Source organism: Tetrao urogallus (assembly GCF_951394365.1).
Source record: "Tetrao urogallus genome assembly, chromosome: 4".
In the NCBI taxonomy this organism is placed as follows: Eukaryota; Metazoa; Chordata; class Aves; order Galliformes; family Phasianidae; genus Tetrao; species Tetrao urogallus.
The window spans coordinates 52,772,445-52,791,967 of NC_136817.1; positions in this window are offsets into that span (position 1 = coordinate 52,772,445).

The following is a 19,523-nucleotide window of genomic DNA, read 5'->3' on the forward strand; positions in this document are numbered from 1 at the left end:
ACTTTTCTATCACAGTATAGGTGCTAACCTTTAGTAATCATGGAAATGGAAGTAGTTTCTGCCTAATGTTTTTTATCCTTCAGATAATTGCTGCTTGGTGACAATGCTTTGCCTTTCAACACAAATTATTTTGTGAAATCTTATTGTGAGAGATTTTGTCAAAGGCTTGAAAGTTTGTATAGAGTATTTGAGTGATTTTTTTTATCATCTACTATTTGACATTTTTAAGAAAATCTAATGGATTAGGAATAAAAATTAACTGACTGAACTAAAGTTATTTAGGCTACAAATATGAACATTCAAACCATTTCAACTCAGAGTCTTACAGCACTGAACTTTTTTGCTTATTCTCTTTATCTTTTTTGTTCATATAACTTATGATACGGTATCACAGCTATATTTTTCCCTCAGTGTCTGTTTTGTTCAATGCCCAAGATAATTCATAAAGGAGAAGAATTAAGAATAAGTGATTAGGAACAAGTGTGGAATTCTCAGGTTTGACACTTTGTCATTATAACACACATTTTTACCTTACAATTGTTTTTCATTTTTTCTAACCTCTGTATAAAATTGATATATTCAAAATTAAAATAGTGAAGACAAAATCCAAAGTCACTATGGCTTTTAGCAGAGCTTTAGCTATTTCAGGGTATGGATTTCTGAAGTACGGTTAAGTGAAACATATTTAATATTAATAAATATGAATCTTTTCAGAAGGACCAAATATTCTTCTGAATGTTTTTTCTTGGTTGCAATCAATTTAGCTTTGATTGTCACCTTGCTTAGTCAAGATCCAAGGAAAACATAAAATATGTGTGTTTTTTTCCTAGCTGTTTTTTCCTAGATGATTCCTTGTACTCTTTGAGATACAGTTTCAAACATACTCAGAGGAAACCAATGTAAATTTCTTCTGCTCCTGAAAGTGGAAGTCTCAGACCTGACTCCAAATCAGGCCAGATAGAGGTGCTAAGTAAACCATAAAGAAACGATAATATAGCAGTCTGTTCCCAAGATATATGTAAACTCATTTGCTTGTTGCAGATGGAATGTTCTAATAGAGTACGCTGTGTCAGAAATTCATATTCAGTTGATTCTTATACTTTCAAAAAAGCACATCTTTGATTACCAATAGTACAACATTTCTGGTAAGATATTTCTCCAGATTAACACAGGTTTCCCTGGATTTACAGTTGACCTCTATTTGTTATTGTCTTTTATATTCAGATCTTATAACAGTTCTATAATTTTAAAGTTATTATCTAGCTTTTTAATCATCCAGCCTCCTAATCTTCCATTAAATGGTGAACACTTCTTATTATTTTTTATAATTATTTCTGATAAATGTTCATCTCATATCTCATCCATACAGGCTTTTTCATATCTCATCCATACAGGCTTCCATTCCCTTCAACAATTCTACACCTGCAGAGGAGGACTGATACACAGAGAGGTTCTTTTACTATCAAGTGTAGGAAGACTGTGCGTGAAATCAATGGGCTTCAGAAAAACATGAGAATTACCTGGTGGAGACCCAGTTACATAATTCCCGTGAGTCCACAGAAACTGACAAAAACATTTCAAGACACAAATTTACTAGAAGTGAGTTTTCTTCCTGTATTTTCCACATGAGAAACCGCAGGAGACGTTGCATTCAATTATTCACCTTCATTTATTCATTCTTTCTGCACTGAGACATGCATGCCTTTGTACATTTATCTCAGTTTTCTCTTTTCACTGTTTCTTCTCTTTTTTCTTTTTTTTTTTTTTTTGTCTGTTTCTTTTTTTCCAGGTGGCCAAGAAGGCCAATGGCATCCTGGCTTGCATCAGAAACAGTGTTGCAAGCAGGAGCAGAGAGGTGATTGTTCCCCTATATTCAGCACTAGTGAGGCCGCACCTCGAGTACTGTGTCCAGTTTTGGGCCCCTCACTGCAAGAAAGATATTGAGGCCCTGGAACGTGTTCAGAGGAGGGCGACAAAGCTGGTGAGGGGTCTGGAACACAGGCCACATGAGGAGAGGCTGAAGGAGCTGGGAATGTTCAGCCTGGAGAAGAGGAGGCTCAGGGGAGACCTCATTGCTCTCTATAACTTCCTGAAGGGAGGCTGTAGTGAGCTGGGGGTCGGCCTCTTCTCTCGTGTCATTAGTGATAGGACCAGAGGGAATGGCTTCAAGCTACGGCAGGGGAGATTCGGGCTGGACATGAGGAAGTATTACTTTTCAGAAAGGGTGGTCAGGCACTGGAATGGACTGCCCAGGGAGGTGGTGGAGTCACCGAGCCTGGGGGTGTTCAAGGAAAGACTGGATGTTGCGTTGAGGGACATGGTTTAGTGGGAGCTATTGGGAATAGGTGAACGGTTGGACTGGATGATCTCTTAGGTCTTTTCCAACCTTGGTGATTCTATGATTCTATGATTCTTCTTGCTGTCTTTTTCAACTCTGTAAAAGTCTGAGGTTGTTTTTTCTGGCTCTTAATCTTATTTGATTTGGGTTTAATTTGCTTTTATTTTTTTTTTTTTTTTTTTTTTTGTATTCTCCATTTTTATGTCCAATCTCATTTTCTTTTTTTTCCTCATTAAGAATTTTCCTTTAAAAAAATTGATAATAGGCTCATCTTCATGGATATGATTTGCATTTGCAGAAAGAAACTGAACAGAGTAGTTAGAATTCCCTATCCATCCTTTGCATATACATACTACCTAGAGACCTAGATAATTAGAAGTTTGATAAATATTTTCAATATAATTATTGATAATTACACAGGAAAACGGTGCATACCCATTAGAACCAGGTAGGAGAAGACAGAATGCTTCTTACACATTTCCCTACCTGGCTAGGTTTTTGAATTTTAAATTGTCTGTTTTCCAGTTAGATGAACGAGGCATATTTTTATTATTGTTAAAAAGATTTCTCCTACTATCCAAATGCTATTTACTGCTGTAAAGGTAGTTTTGCATGTCTCTCCAAAAGAGTAGTCTATGAGATGTTTTTCTTATTAAGATGATGATAAATTTCTAGACAAGTCACTGTCTTGTCAGTAAGAAGTAGTATAGCTTTCAATGATTCACAAAGAATAGGTAGTTTCATGAAAAGTACTATCAGAAAATGTTCATAACTTGTAAAATAGCTACCACTTTAAAATAGAAAGCTTACATCAAACTCGACCATTAATTGTCAGGTCAGATGTAAACATATAACTAAATGAATCCAGTTAGTACCCAGCTGCAGTTCAACCAAATGTAAACCATTCATAGCCTGTCTACACGCGCAAGTATGTGTAACATAGTTAAGTCAGTAGGGTTTGTTTTAATTTGATCAGAGCTATTGATGTAATTTTTAGGCAACAGATACAGTCAATTACTGCAGTTCCAATTTCCTTTGTTTACAAAGGGATATAAGGCAGGGCTGACTACTGTCTACAACGCTAAAAGTATTTATTTTTAACACAGGACTCATGTCTCCTACTTAGAGAAATATAAACTCTTCTTTTTCTTGATGAGAAAACAGTGTATGATTTAGCTTCCTTTGGCTAATCAAAATCTTCTTATTCAAACGTTCATAGATAAATAGAACAACTGATCATTAAAAAAAAAAAAGCGAAAAAGCACAACAAACTAATTGTAATTAGCATGGAAAAAATAACTTTTAGCTTTTAATACTGGAGGAAAGTTCTCATTTTCTTTGCTATCTGGAAACATTCTTTCTACAAAGCACAAATTGGAAAGCTTAGACCATCCACCTTAAATACCAAGAACTGGGTCAATGTGAATTGAAGAAATACTGGTGGAAGAAAAAAATAAAAAGCATGCCAAAACCCAACATCATTTAAAGGATTTTGTGTTTATATCCCCATCTGTATAGGATGGGAATATAGCTGCTACAAACTAGTTTAGCTCCCTGAATTACAGGACTGTTAAATCAAGTAGTTTTCTTTTTGAATTATTTTCTGAGTTGGTAGACTAGGATATTTAATAGACAAATAGGACAGAGATGCTTGAAATAAGGTCTCGCAATCCTTTCAAATTATTTCTTCCTTAGTGAAAAAAATTACTTGCTTACTTATTAAGGATTAGTTCTGATTTGCAGCAAGGTGTTTTATTCTGTGTTCCTGACATAGCTAGTCTTCACTGTACTGAAAGTCAAAATAATTCACTGTAAATTTTAGCTAAGATTTATATAATGTAAGGAAGAATATTGAAAAGTGTAATCAGTCATTATGGCCATAGTGAATCCTTTTGTATATATTGACTTTTCAAAGAGAAGAATAACGTATTTTAGTTTTGTGGATTTACAGGGGTAAGCAATTATTTGCCACTCTTTATCATGTGTGTTAAAAGTGAGAATCCAAGACAAATAAAAATATATACATTTTTCATAGTCAAAATACTAGCTTTGAGTTGAGAAACTGATTGCTGAAGAATAGGATATTCTGCATGATGTATGAGTGCCTTAAACAACAAAAGATTCCTTAACAGGTTTGCCAGGCTTTGAATCAAGTTTTGTGTTTTGCAAGTGGAGCAGGAGTATGTAATATATTTTTTAGCTTTCCTTTTTTGTCCTTTGTGCAGGCATTTAGAGGCGATGAAAGAAAGAAACATTATATCACTGGCTTGAGTAAGCCATTGTGTGGGTAGTGAAGAAAGGTTTTTCATTTCATTGCTGTAGAACTTTTTACTACTCTCTCTCAAATTCTGGCATTTAATTTTTTTCTGTGTTCAAAGTGTTCAAAGTACACAGCTTCAAAATAGTTAGTGTATTATTACTTCTTTTTCAGAGTATTGTAATAATATGGATCAAAAAGATTAAGGCGATATCAGGTAAAACATTATCATGGTAGAACATTAAAACTTTCTAGAAAATACACCCCATGCATATAAACAGGAAAGAACCTATGCATATAAATGACTGAGAAGGGGAAACGAACACAAAAGCAAACACTGAGGGTAGAATGAAAAACATTTCCACTAGTGCAGAGTTAGGCCAGATTGAAGTGATTCAGGGTTGTAGAGATATTCAATCTATTGAAAAGATTCTGAACAATGAAAGTGACCAGATAAAAGCTGGAGCATCTCTGTTATCCCTGGGTGACTGTCCTTCACAAATCATAAGCTAAATTTGACTCCATATTGAAAACCTAAGGAGGAATGCCCAGGATTACCTGACACATCAGACAGAAGCGTGGCGTAAAGAATCCTTCCAGGCCAGTTCAGAAGTGTGTCTCCTGAGTGGTGCATCAGTGAGTGTACTGCTTTGTGGTTTCATACTTGTCAAAGTGTCAGTGACACTTGTAAAAATGAAAACACTTTATCGGACACTACTGAGTCTACAGCAAAACAGCCTGAAAATTTAAGCTCCTCAAATCATCAGGAGAAATTGAAATATTCTCAACTTTTGCATACTGGACTTTAGTAATAGAATCTGCATTGCTGTAATAGCTATGTTCATACACAGTCCAGTCTTGAATTAAATTATATCCTGCATTGCATTTTGGTGTCTGATGATTTTCCAAGTATCTGTTTTGCATGTCTTTTTAGTATTAGAGTCCACTCATAACACAGACTGAAGCCCAATCTTTAGTTAATCCTATTTTCACTGAAATTTAGGATATGTCAAAAAGACAATCTATCAGGAAGGAAAACAATAAAGATTATGATCACATCCAAGATATTCCTTGTCAAGCACTTAAAGAATTTCTTTGGGCACTTACTGCCAATTTACTCCTAGATGTTACCAGTGCCACAGGCAGGTAGATTCGTTTTTAATAATACCTTTCCCAAATGTCAGTCCGAGAACTGGAAAGCAGTACTAAATTTAGCCAGTAGCATCTTTTTAACAAAGTAAAACTACCATTAGGCAGTAGGCATGTGTCCAGCTCACCAGCACTTTGACTCATTGCCCCCTCAAGCCTCCCAGCAAATCAAGGAAGATGTAAAAGGCTAATCAACTCTAATTTATGATCCTGTTTAATGTCAGAAAAAGCTGCTATTTTCCTTTTTATTTTCTTCTGCAAGAGCAGAGAAGGAGTCTTCCAGAAGATTAAAAGGCATGACTTGCAAACATACTGGCCCTGTTCGACATTTCCAAGAAAACATATACTGCAGGCTGAGTTAGAAAGATCCTGGCAGCTAGTGCATACAATTCAGCAGCAGTCACCATCTAAGAGCAGGTAGAGCTGCTATGTCCTAGGGTCTTACAGGTGCCTGCAGCCCTGGGCAGCCTGATCTAGTGGGTGGCAACTCTGCCCATCAAAGGGGGTCTGCAACTAAATAATCTTTAAGATCCTATCCAATCCAAATCCTATTCTATGAGTTCTGCTCCAAAAGTAGTGCCTACTATTTTGTTATTGTTGACCCACAATGTCAGAGGTGGATATTAGTGGAATGACTGTAGAGCTTGAACCTTCCCACCAACATTGTGTTACATGTTTCTGCAATGCAACTCATAGTTACAAGGGAGCAGTCTGAAAAAATGCAATCTGGCATGGAAGTATGTCTGAAGCAAAGGTGTGTCTGAATTCCTCCATGTGAAAAAAACATTGTCCCACTGACATTCACTAACACTTGCTGAACATTTATGGAGACCAAACAGTAGATGTGAGGACAATGAGGCAAAGAGGCTGACTCAGGAGAAACACAGACCAATTTATTTGAATACTTATTTATTACTATTATTTTTTTTAAATTAACGGGAGATAGATATTGACATGATTAATTCAATTATTTCCTCACACCCAGACTCATAGTTTTAGAGTTGTTGTAACATCTAGGAAGTCAAAGTCAGCTCTTGTAGCAGGAAGAGGAGATTCATAATGACTTGCCAGTGATTTCTTGCTGCGTGATGACGAAATTCTTCTAAGGTCCTTTGTTTGAAGTACATGCAGAGTCTTGTAGGACTGAATATGCTCTAAGTTATACAAACTGGTGGTGCTACTGTGTGCTCATGCCTTTGGACAGCCTCTTAGTGCCACATGTTTAACACTTCCTACAGATTTAACAAAGCCACTATACTCCTGAGTTTAGCAGTTTGTAGTAGACTTTCAAGCAGTATCTCACAGTAAATAATTTTTCTCCCTTTGGCCTGCTGTTTTCTGATAAGTTCTCTCCATCTGCACATGTAGATAGCTATTGGGACTCATTCACAACAGCTCATGACAAAGTCAACAAAGTCAGCTAGTGAGGCCACACTGTGTGATACTCCCACTTAGTGTACATTATTAAAAAGTTTTCACAAGCTTTCCAAAGCTTCCTGGCACGTTCACCTTCAGATGTTTAAAAAGCCTTAAAAAGTAAGGATAAACATAATAAGAAGCAAGAAATATTTGCAAAACCATGCCATTTCTAGTTCAGCTATCCTTCTTAGTTCTCTGTGTTCTAACTTTCACATCTTAATGTTTTAATAACAAATTTATCATCAGAAGCAGTGCTACCATCCACCTGATATTAACTCCCATCTCATATTATTAACAAGATGAGATACTTCCATATATCTAATCATTTGGATGAAGATGGAGATTGAAGTTTTGAAAAGATGATTTCCATTTTATGCAAGTCTACCTGCAAAGATTGCATATGATGCAGTTTATGTCTTGACACTGTCTTCTTCGTTCTCTGTTCAGCATTCTCACATTTTGCTGCACCTCTTCACAAAAACTGTCAAACTGCACAGCTGGAGTTAATAAACTGAGGAAGGATGCCCATTACCAGTTACAGACATCCCGGTTGTTTGATGCTTTCAGTATTTCATTATCTCTGCATCAGCACTGGTAGTCCTGCAACTGAAAAGCCATCAAAATAACACAGCTTGAAATGATAAATGAAAGTAGCAGAACAACCGCAGCACAGAGCATTCAATTCTGTGGGCTTTTCTAGGTGAACAGAGATTTGTATCTGTGCTGTGGCAGTCGTATATGAGCACACGAGAGGTTTATCTAGATGTGTCTGTTGGATTAAAGCCATTGTAGTCATTTCACATAGACAATTTTCTGCAAGTGCTAGGAAACTGAAGAAATTAGCATTTATTGTTCTTTCTCAGGAAGAGATTTTAGAAAGACACAAGGTTTTGTTTCTTTGTTTTTAATTAAGGAAAGAGAGGAAAATATAGCAAGATCTAGTAAAAGCCTATATCAACCACAAATAATCTTACTGAAAAATGATTATCACTTCATTGAAACTCTTCAAATTAATTAGTGAATTCATTCCTGAGCTGAGGTTAGGAAAATGACTAAGGACAGTACCAAATTCTCAGTGAAGAGGTGACATAATGGTTCAGAGTTCTCTGACCCAGTTTAACAATTAGCTGAAGGTGACATGATGTGAAATTTAAATGTATACTCCAGAGCAGGGAGTTCTTTCTTCCTATTCACAGAATTTCACAGAAATTTTTTCATCCTTAATAAACGTGGCTAAATTTAAAACTGGAATGTATATTTTATTTTACTGTTATAAGTATTATCTGGTCAGTGCCAACAACATATTTCCAGCTACTAAAACTGTACTGCTCTCAACATTTGGCAGATCTGCAATTTATTCATATAGCTGCTGTATATAATTAAGCAAGTAAAGCAGAAGACTGAAATTGATAATTAGCCCTAAAAAATTTCTGAAGTAATGTCTGGGAATTAAGCCACACAGTTCCCAGCGTAGTCCAGAGAAATCACACAACTTAATTTCTTTCACTGCTTATGGGTTCAGGAGCCAGCTTCTACAGTATTATTACTCATGGGACAGTAATTTGCACTTTCTTGTGTATCAATGCTTTTTCATTGCATATTTTTATTTTCAATTTGTATATCTTTCTGAGAAATTAAAATTTATTTATTGTAATTTCAGCTGTTCATCCTTGAAGCTATGATTTTTCAGAACTCTTTACTGTTAAAAGGAAAAAAATAAAAATTCACATTAAATGCAAAGTGAAAAACAGATAAACAGACAAAAACATCAGACAAAAGATCCTAAATGTCTAATAAAAAAAGGTTTCTCATTTATTAGTCTAGAAATAAATACTCTTTTTGAGTATTTTATTAATGTGTATATTCTCCTGTAGTTTTCCCGTTTAAGACTTTTGTTAAACAAAGAATAGGGAAATTGAGATGATCTTGGAGCTTCTTGAGGCCACAGATAGCTTTGACATTTATTGAGTCACCTCATACATATTCACTGCAGAAAACAGAATTATAAGTTTATTGTATGAAAAAAAACTTTTTCTATCACATTAGGGCAAATACATTATAGAGGATCTAGCCAGAGATTGGCTCCTATCATTACAGAAACTAATTTTATAGTTTCCTTTCAAAAATAGTTCTGTGACCATATGTATGTAATACGCTTTAGGTCACTCCAAAAGTAAAGCCTCCTATTTATTTCCATGGAAAATACAATACATACAAAAAGCAAAATAGTGCTATTTGATAGGGAAAATTATCTGCTACAAAACACTGTTTTTCAACACAGTCACCACCATTCTGCATTTTTCACCAGCAGTGAACAGGAATTTGCATGTCATGCTTATAAAAAAATCTGCACCAGTGGAGGTGACCCACCATCGCTGTCACCACTTCTGAAATGCTCCACCACCACCTCACTGTGCTCACATCCACTCTTTGGTCTGCACAAACACTTAACAAGCATCAATGAATGTCAGTGGGTGCACTTTTTTCCAGATGGGGGAATTCAGCTCCACATTTTTGCTTCAGACTCATTTCCGTGTCAGATGCTGTTTTGTCAGACTAACCCTCTGTTACCATCTGCCATACAGCAGCAAAATGTGATGGTGGAAAGGCAGAACCTCTAATCCCAAACCACCAACTTCCTCCTCTGACATTATGGGCCAACAGAATAAAACAGGATGCATTATTTTTGGAGCAGCCCTCATAATAATTCAGGATATGTGCATAGGTCTAAGTGCACAGACCTAGTTTCTAGTTGTGTTTCTACCCGAATTTAGCTTCTCTTTCTAAAAACACTGGAAAAAGGAGACTTTGTGGTTAAATATTAACTAGACTGACACTGAAACACTATTCAGAAACATTCAGAACACTTGCAATAAATGCCCTTTAGAATCAAGCCTTTGCCTTCTGGGCATTTCCTATAAGGCAAAAAAAGAAAAAAAAACACAGATATTTTTAGCCTATTTTTCAGAGTTTGGGAGGCAGAGGAGAATTACACCTTTACTCACACTGACAAATACTTTCTTAAAACTGACAAATAACTATTTTTACAAACAAATCTTTTGATACTATATACACACCAAGTTTCCCTCCTCAGAAAGTCAATGAGCTGACTTCCATGAGACTGCAAGGACTGTCAGTTGCACACAGATACCTTTCTTCTTTTCCAATTTGCGAAGTTAATTTGAGGTAATCATTTTTCTTGTACCTGAACTGACTGCTGAAATACAGTTTCTCTCCTTACTCCACTTCCTAGTCACTTTTTTTGTTAATCTCCAGCAGGTACTTAGAATTAGCTTTCAAGCTGTGCCTCAGTCATCTTTTCCTGAGGCTTAGGAAATTCTCTTTTCTTAATAAACTTCTTTTTTTATCCATCTTTGTTATCCTTTTTATTAGATTCTTTCCAATTCAGCAAAATCTTTTTGGTATTATGGAGCCCAAAACAGTGTAAAGCACTCAAATAAGGTCTCACCAATCTGCATTGAGATAAAAAATTAATTACCTGCCCCCCTTCTCCTGACCTAATTCCTCTCATTATACTATACAGACTCAGTATGGTATTTGACGTTTTGCAGCATATCACTCTGTATTCTTCTGCAGAGTTTATGTTCTGCTCTGAGCCCAGGCTTTTCCTGTAGCCATGGAAATTTACAAATTAGCTTTCTTCCATATTACACATTAAGCAATTTCACACTTCATATTTGACATGATTAAATGTTAATTTAGTTGTCTGTAGACCTTGATCATAGTAAGGAAGAAGGAGGTCTTTCCTATGGTCTACATTTGGAATAGACAGAAAAATGATGTAGTTGGATACAGCAAATACTTCTAAATCTGTAGCAACACTGAAAATGCAGAAATCTCCTTTCTATAACATAATACTACCAGAACTGGGTGTGAAAATTAGTAATTTTATTTCAGTGTTCATACAGGTCTGTGCTGATCTCACGTACAACATGTCATAAGATCAATTCTTGTTGTCTTGCATTCTGTTAACTGTTTTTTTTGTTTCTTCATCTGCCTTTTATTTTGATTTATTTTATTTTGTTATCTTGTAAACAGGATGGAGGTCAATTTTTTACAGTCTGATAGTGATAAGATAGGAGAGAATGGTTTCAAAACAAAAGAGAGATTTAGATTTGGTGTCAGAGGGAAGTTCTTTACTGAGAGAGTGATGAGGCCTTGCCACCAGCTGCCTAGAGAAGTTATGGGTGCCCCATCCCTGAAGGCATTCAAGGCCAGTCTGAATGAGGTCCTGAGCAACCAGATCTAGTGGATGGCAACCCTGTCCATGGCAGGTGGTAGGGTTGGAATTAGACGATCTTTAAGATCCTTTGCAACCCAAGCTGTTCTGTGATTCTATGATACCATGATCTGATCTTCACAGATGCAAGAAAATTTATTATAGAAATTCCCTTTAATCACATAAAAGCTCAATTAATTTTTTTCTACTTTGGGAATATGAATATTTTTCTTGTTTCTTTTACCACTTAGTCTGAAATTCCATAAGTAGGAGTGTAAATATTCTCTGTTGTCATGTTATTATTCTCACAAGACCTTAACTGATGTATAAAGATCTCACCACAGTATTGTGCAGCAAATGAAACTGCATACCTTAAGAAAAATCATATGTTCAGCCTAACATTTATGAACTTGACCCAACAACTTGAGTCATTTGTATAGTCAAGTACTAGCAAAAAATGATTAAATTCATATTCTTACTTTTTTACTGTACCAAGTTAGCTTATTTTATTCACAAGTCAGCAGCACAACAGTATGTAGACTGCTATACAGAAACAGATTTTGTTTGAGATAGGAAATTAAAGGGGAAGGATTTTAGCTTCTCTTACGGCACAGAAATTGTTACCTAAAAGGCAGTATATTATACAAACATACAGTAACTCCTATGCAAGCTCCTATGCTATGAATAGCATAGCACTGAATTGATGTGATCCTTAATCTGTACAAGGTATATAGCCACATAATTCCCTAAGATCTGACAAATTTTCAATGATGAGCAGTACAGACAGGTACTTGCTAACTGAAGTGTAATCAGAGCTATTTTGTTATTAGTTCAGTTTTATCATGATGCTGCTCCTCTTGACTTTACAGTAATGCTTCAAATTACAGAGGCCTCTCAAAATTTGGCTGAGGACCCTCAGCTCTAAGTTATTTAGACTTTCTTATTATTAATATTTAGTCATAGGTAGGAGATAAGCATTTCCCAAGGAGCAAATCATTTTTTCTTAAAATCTTACACTAGTGTAAGAATTGTTTCTGAGAGGTAACATTCTTTATCTGATGATTCAAGAGGAAACTTAGATAGACTAATGTGAATTATCATCTTCCTAAACTATACAGGATGAGGGGATACAGTATGAGTGACATTGTAGGTGAGTCCAAGCCAAGTAAAAAGTTTTATGAATCAGCCTGGTTTGGATGCTGGCACAGCTGTGTCAGCAGAGTAGATGCTAGTTATAGAAATGAATCTAAGCATGTGATGACCCTGGCAGAACTACTAATGACCTCTACTGAGTACCTACTTGTAAATAGCCAAATAACAACATCCAGGCTGATGGCTGAAGAGCAGTTCATTACACTAGTGTAGGACTCTCTGGCATCAGTTAATAAGTGTGTCACTGATTAAACCAGAGGTATTAAATCTCATCTGCCCTCGTCTTCTGGTCAGCACAGTTCTCTTACATCACTTTTCTTCTAGTGAGGTGCTTCATTGCTTTGAAAATTTAGCATTGGTGGATATTGATAATATTTCTTGCCTGTAATTAATTACTACATTGAGTTGATACTTCTGTGAGAGAAATATTTTCATACCTTTGGCCTGGTACCTGATGATCCTTAATTGATTAAATTGCAAATGAGTACTTGCCATTTAATTGCCAAGCTTGTTTATTTATTTACTCCTTCAGAACACTGAAGTAAATGTACATATTCTTTGAATGGATTCTGTCAGGTTCAAGACTACCTAGGGAACCTGAAGGTGCATGAGTCCCTGGTAAATAATGATCTTAGGGTCTTAAGGGAACTGGCAGATTAGATTGCCACTATTCATCGTATTTGAGAAGTCATGGCAGTCCACTGAAGTTCTCAGTCCTGTGAGACCCAGCTAAAGTACTCTGTATAGCTCTGGAGTCCCCAGCGTATGAAGGACATAGACCTGTTGGAGCAAGTCCAGGACAGAGCCAAAGAGATGATCAGAGGGTTGGAACACCTCTCCTAAGAAGACAGAAAGAAGAGAGGGATCTGTGGAAAACTTCTAAATGCCTTCCTGTACCTAAAATGGGCCTAATGGAAAGTTGGAGAAGGACTCTTTGTCATATAGTGTAGTGAATTGGACGTGAGGTAATGGTTTTAAAGTAAAAGAGGGTAGATTAAGATAAGCTATAAGGAATAAATTCTTGAATATGAAAGTAATGAGTCACTGACACAGATTGCCCAGAAAAGTTGTGAGCGCTCCATCCCAGGAAATTTTCAAGATTAGGCTGGATGAAGATGTTATCAACATGATCTAGCAAAAGGGGCCCCTTTTGCAGCCAGCTGAAATTCAATGATCTTTAAGGTCCCTTTCTACCAAAACCATTCCATGATTCTATGCTTCTATGATAATCATTATAGCATGGTCTTCATAACATCTGGTAAAATGAATGAATGACAGACATTAGCTGGGCATCTCAATTCTCATATTCAAAGAAACTAAAAATGTAAAACTAGAATAGAAAAAAAAAAAAATTAGCATTCAGCTCTTATAATGCAACTCCAAAGCTTTCTTAACTGAAACAACTCCCACTTTAGTGTTTCAAATACTCTCAGGAGGAAGATATTTAGCCTCTTACATAAAGGATCATGGAAACATTAAATCTAAAATTGGAAAAGATATGCTGTATCATTAGTCCAACTTTACCTTTTCAGAATAACTCTTTATATTACACTTACTATCTTTTCTCCACTATATGCTAAATTTGTGTTGGGAAATGATGATATTGCCTTATTGATTCAATCAGTAATTTTTGATTCGCCTATTCCCTCCCCTTTTTACTTGACCATGCTTGCCATTACACCTTCCAGTACACCTTCCTGTCATTATAACCCCTTGAACTTTTCTTTGCCTAAGATGCGATACATTTAATACCTTTATTTAACTCGGAACTTGCAGTTTTCCAATTGATCATTATACTGTGAATCTCTTCCTCATTTTGGTCAGAGACAAGACAAGAAATGTAGTTAGAATTACCATGAGTGAAAGCATTTTCACTTCTTTTCGTCAAATCTTGTATAACAGAGTCAAATCTCCTTTCTGCAGTGCAACAGAACAACTAAAAATGCTCTGTATGATATCAGGATGTTGTCATTCAAAGTTAATTTCCCCAAAAGGTAAGATTGTTTGCCTTACGTAATTTATTCTGGTTTACTTCTAACATCGTCCTCTGGTGACTTCAAGAAGATGTTACTAGCAGTTTGAACTTCTTTAATCAGAGATTAATCCTAACAAAAGATAATATAATTATTATTAATAATAATAATTTCAATCTCTCCTTCTACTCACTGCTACACATACCCATTTCTTAAGATTGTTTGAAAAAAATCAAATGAATTTGAAGTAATAGTTTAGATTTAATAGGTTGAACTTGATTTAATAGATAAGACGTTCAGTGAAACCAGAGGAATTAAGCAATGTCCATTATGTCTGCTGCATTAATCCTACATTCTGTACAAAGTTGTTGAATTTTCCATGGTAGCATGTTAATTTGATATGATTTATTGCTTATGAACTTTTGCTGCCTGCAAATTTTGTCAAGGTGCTAAAGGATTTATTGAAATATTTCTCTGATCTCATACCTGGTACTTAAGAGACCTGTAAAAGCTAGTGCTATAATTAACTCAGCCTAGTCCCTGAATTCTCAAAGATGACATTTAATAGTTCTAATACTGATGCTATCTTAGTAAGTCTATTTATACAATTTATACAATTTGGCAATGTTACTTGTTTCATGTATATAATATTTCAACAATCTATTCTTCTCCATGATTGAACATTTTACAAGTATTTCCACAATCTGAAGCCACTAGGAACCACTAATAATTTTTCCTATATTTTCAACAAAAACAACATAAAAAATACATTTTAAAATCAGTGTCATACACAAAAATCCTGCTACTGACAGTCCATCTGCCTGAAGCATGGTATAGAATATGGAGCAGATTTTGGAAGTCCAGTGTCAGACACTGTACTTCAGCGTTACCTAGTGGGTTCAATTGTAGTTCTCAAATGTGTTCTACTTTTCTTCTGTGCTGTTTTTCCTTTCATGTGTCTGCTTTATCATATAAAAAGTAATTTGGTGATAACATAAGCATATAAATATCAGTATTAGACTGTACTGCTCCAGAATAATGTAATAACACTGTACAGCTCTTCTTAGGATGTTATTTGAACATCTAAGTCATCTGCTGTGTTATCAGCTCCAGTAAAAGTTTCCTAAATAAACCCCCAAGGGAGAGAATGCCTACAGCACAAAAACACTTAATAGCATAGACAATGGTGCCTGGCCCGTCTGTCAACATCACTAGCAGCACCAATTTCCAGCTGAATTGTAAAATGCAAAATGCAATTAACTCTTTCCTTCAAATTAAATAAATAGTTTATAAACACAAAAATTTCCTTTAAACCTTCAACTCAGTGATGACAAGAAAATAGAATTTTATCTTCAGGATTTCAGTTATAAACAAAAAGGAAAGGAGTTAAAAAAAAAAACCAACAGAATCAAAATTCATCATTCTATCCATGATCCATGTCACCTCATATTATTCCCCTAGATTGTATTTCAAATGTGATATGTAGATTTAGGAGTCATATTGTGTTAAGTTATTGCATACAACAGAATATAAACATTATAAAATGTACGAAGCATTGAAGAAATAATATATCTGCTGAAAGTTGATACAATTTTGATTTGATAATAAGAAATGCAATGAATTTAACCTATTACTATGAGGCTTATGGGTAATTTCAAATTATTAATATTTTGAAAAATGAATTACATTGTTATGTACATTTGTACAATTATAATGAGCTTCAGCTCCAGAGGGAATGGTGAAACTTCCTAAAAATAAGCATGTAATTTCCTTTCATTTGTGCACTATCTTTTCCTTGTCAGTGTGCCATTATGTAAGAAGAACTTCAGGTACTTTGAGCTCAATATAAGCAGAAACAAATTAATGAAGTTTTACCATAATGTGGTATTTGAATCCATTTATTATGGATCCATTGAATTATTAAGCAGCTCATCTCTCTGGTATCTGGGAAAGTCTTTTGATTAAAACTTTATTGAAAGGTGATTTTAGTAAACTTCAGTTCATGAAAGCTTACTCAGCTAAACACATTGGATCTTTGCAATTATAAATGCTTTTTGTCATAGAAGTAAATAATTTAAATGTACATATATATGTGATGTTGTCTCACTCTAATTTATAGGAGGGACAGGAGGTTCTTTTATGTATTTATACCCAATGTGAGATTAAGAAGCAACAGTTTAAATGTTGGTCCGACAAGTTTATTCCAAATCTTAATCAGGGAGATGGGGAAGGGGAGAACAGTGATAGAAAAAATTGGAAATAGAAGCAAGGAGTCTTTGCAGGAAGCAAGAGGGAGATAGACATCACCATGGGTCCAGTGTGGTTCATAGTTCAGTCATTGATGTTCAGTAGTGGTGGGTTGTCAGGTGTTGTTGTTCCATTGATGACAACAATGACTTTTCAATGGTAGTAGCAACTTATTTATAAGTCCAAACTGGTCAAGACAGCTCTCTTTGGAGTGACAGCTCAAATCCAAAGTGGTTGAGTAAGCTTTCCTTGGAGTGGCAGCTTCTAGCTCTGGGATCTCAGCAGAAACTCTTTTGTTCCCATCTTCCAGGCCTTGCCAGCAGATAAGAGGGAGCAGGGATACCCACCTGCATCCTGTTTTTCACAGGACACAATGGTATCATTCCCCAGTTTTCCCATATAAAACTGGAGCTATTTAGTCACAGGCCAGATCTTTCATCAGTAAACACTCCTGAGGAGTCTCTTCCAGAGGCAAGCAGCTCTGGAGGAAGGTGCTTTCAAATGTCCACAAAGTGATGCCGTGGGACAATCAGTCACACGGTAGCACCCATCACTTGCCGCCTCAATAAATCAGTTAGAGTCTTATCACAAGAAATACCTCAGGAAGCAAGCTTTGAGCCAGAAAACAAAGGGTTTTCACAGATGTAGATGTGCATGCATTTAATTCGTGGAGATATAACTTTTTGTGTGATTTTGGTGCACTTGTAAAGCACAATGCACACAATACACACACATATACATACACGCAGAAAAGAGAGAAAGAAAGAATAGATAATTAATATGACCATGGCATTATTAATGCAAAATGAATAAAAATTGTTTTTACAGATTTTATTCAGCTCTTGAGAACACAGATGGATAGGAAAACAAAGCTCCTATATTGTTAGAATTTTTTCCATGAGACGTTGATGCTAATATATATTTGAGAAGAAAATAATGAAATCCTGAATCTTTTTCCAAGTATCCACTGGGCAACATCAGTGAAAATGAACACTAAGGAATCTATGTTGATGATCATTTTAAATTTAACTAACCTTGGCTACACATAACTAGACAAAGTATATACCCAACAACTGATAAAAGCCTAAATCCTCTATTGGTTAGTATGGTTCTTCAGAGGTTGACATTTTAAGTGCCTCTGCACAAGGGAATACAAGGGTTGGACAGGGTAAACAGCTACTAGATTAGGCTGCCCAGGACCTCATCCCATCTTGTATCAAATGCCTTCAGGTATGGGACATCCACAACTTCTTCGGGCAACCTGTTCCAGTGCCTCAACACCCTCTAAGTAAAGAATTTCTTCCTAACATCTAATTTCAATTTCCTCTCTTTTAGTTTAAAACCATTCTCCCTTCTCCTAGCACTATCGGACTGCATAAAAAGGTGGTCTCTCTCCTGCTCATAAGCTCCTCTCAAATCCCTTCTGCAAGCTAAGCAAGCCCTTCTCCTTCTGCCTTTCTTCACTGGAGAGGTGAGCCAGCATTGTGATCATCTTTGTGGCCATCCCCTGGACTCTCTCCAACAGCTTTACATTATTCTTGTGCTGGGGGCCCCAGGTCTGAACGCAGTATTCCAGATGGGACCTCACACAGACAGTGCAGAGGGGGACAGTCACCTCCCTCTCCCTGCTGGCCACCCCTCTTTTGAGACAGACCAGGATGAAGTTGGCTTTCTTGGTGGCTAGAACACACTGCTGGCTCAAGTCCAGATATTCTTCCACGAGGATCCTCTTTGCATGGCTGCATTCAGTGAGTTCTTCTCTTGAGCTACACACATATCTGGGATTGCGCTGGCCAAAGTACACCTTGCACTTGGCTTTGTTGAATCTCATTAGGCTCACACAAGCCAACATTTCCTGGACCAGCCTGTCCAGGTCCCTCTGGGTGTTCTCATTCTGTAATATCAACTGCAGCATTATGAATTCTGTTGTCTGCAATCTTTCTGAAGGTGCACTCAATCCCATCATCTATGTAACTGGTAAAGATGTTAAAGACATCTCCCAGAGGACACCACTCACGACTGGCCTCCATTTGGATATAGATCCGTAAATATTGCTAAAATTACTTTTAGCTTTGGTGATTCTCCACTGAATTTATTTGGATCATCAATCAGTAGATTTATTATTTTAATTTTGGATAAAGACAGAATGCTATTTTTTGTTATTTATTTTTTGCCTATCCAAAACCTCTGTTAATAAAATATTTTGCATCTTTCTCCCCTCTTTCCTACTATGTTTTTTAGCAGTTAAACTGGTTAAGGAATCCAGTGATATGTAAGTCTTTAGTGTCAGTGACATGCAACGTAATTTTAGTGTTATGTCTAAAAATGCGTAAAAACAAAAGATTTTTGGCAAATCAGAGATGGGATTTTCAGAAAATGGACTTCTACTCAGTACCTCTAGGACAGAAATGACACTGATGAGCAAAGACACAGTCTGCATAACTTTGTTGTGATGTATTTTCTAATGAATAAATTTAACTGACCTCTGTCAATGCATCTCACTGTCACAGAGCTCTGCAAGACACATTTAGACCTCAGAATGATATATTTGCTTTCTTTCTCACCACTCTTCCTGTCTTATTACCACATACGGTTTGAGCATTCTTCTCTGAGTTTAAACTGAAAACTGGAACCCTCACTCATGCAGCCCAAGAAATAATCAATTAGTGTGTCCTATCATGTTAGACAAACACCTGGCAAGGGCAACTTAGTCTAGTGCTAACTGGAGTAATTTATCTTTGGAGTCAG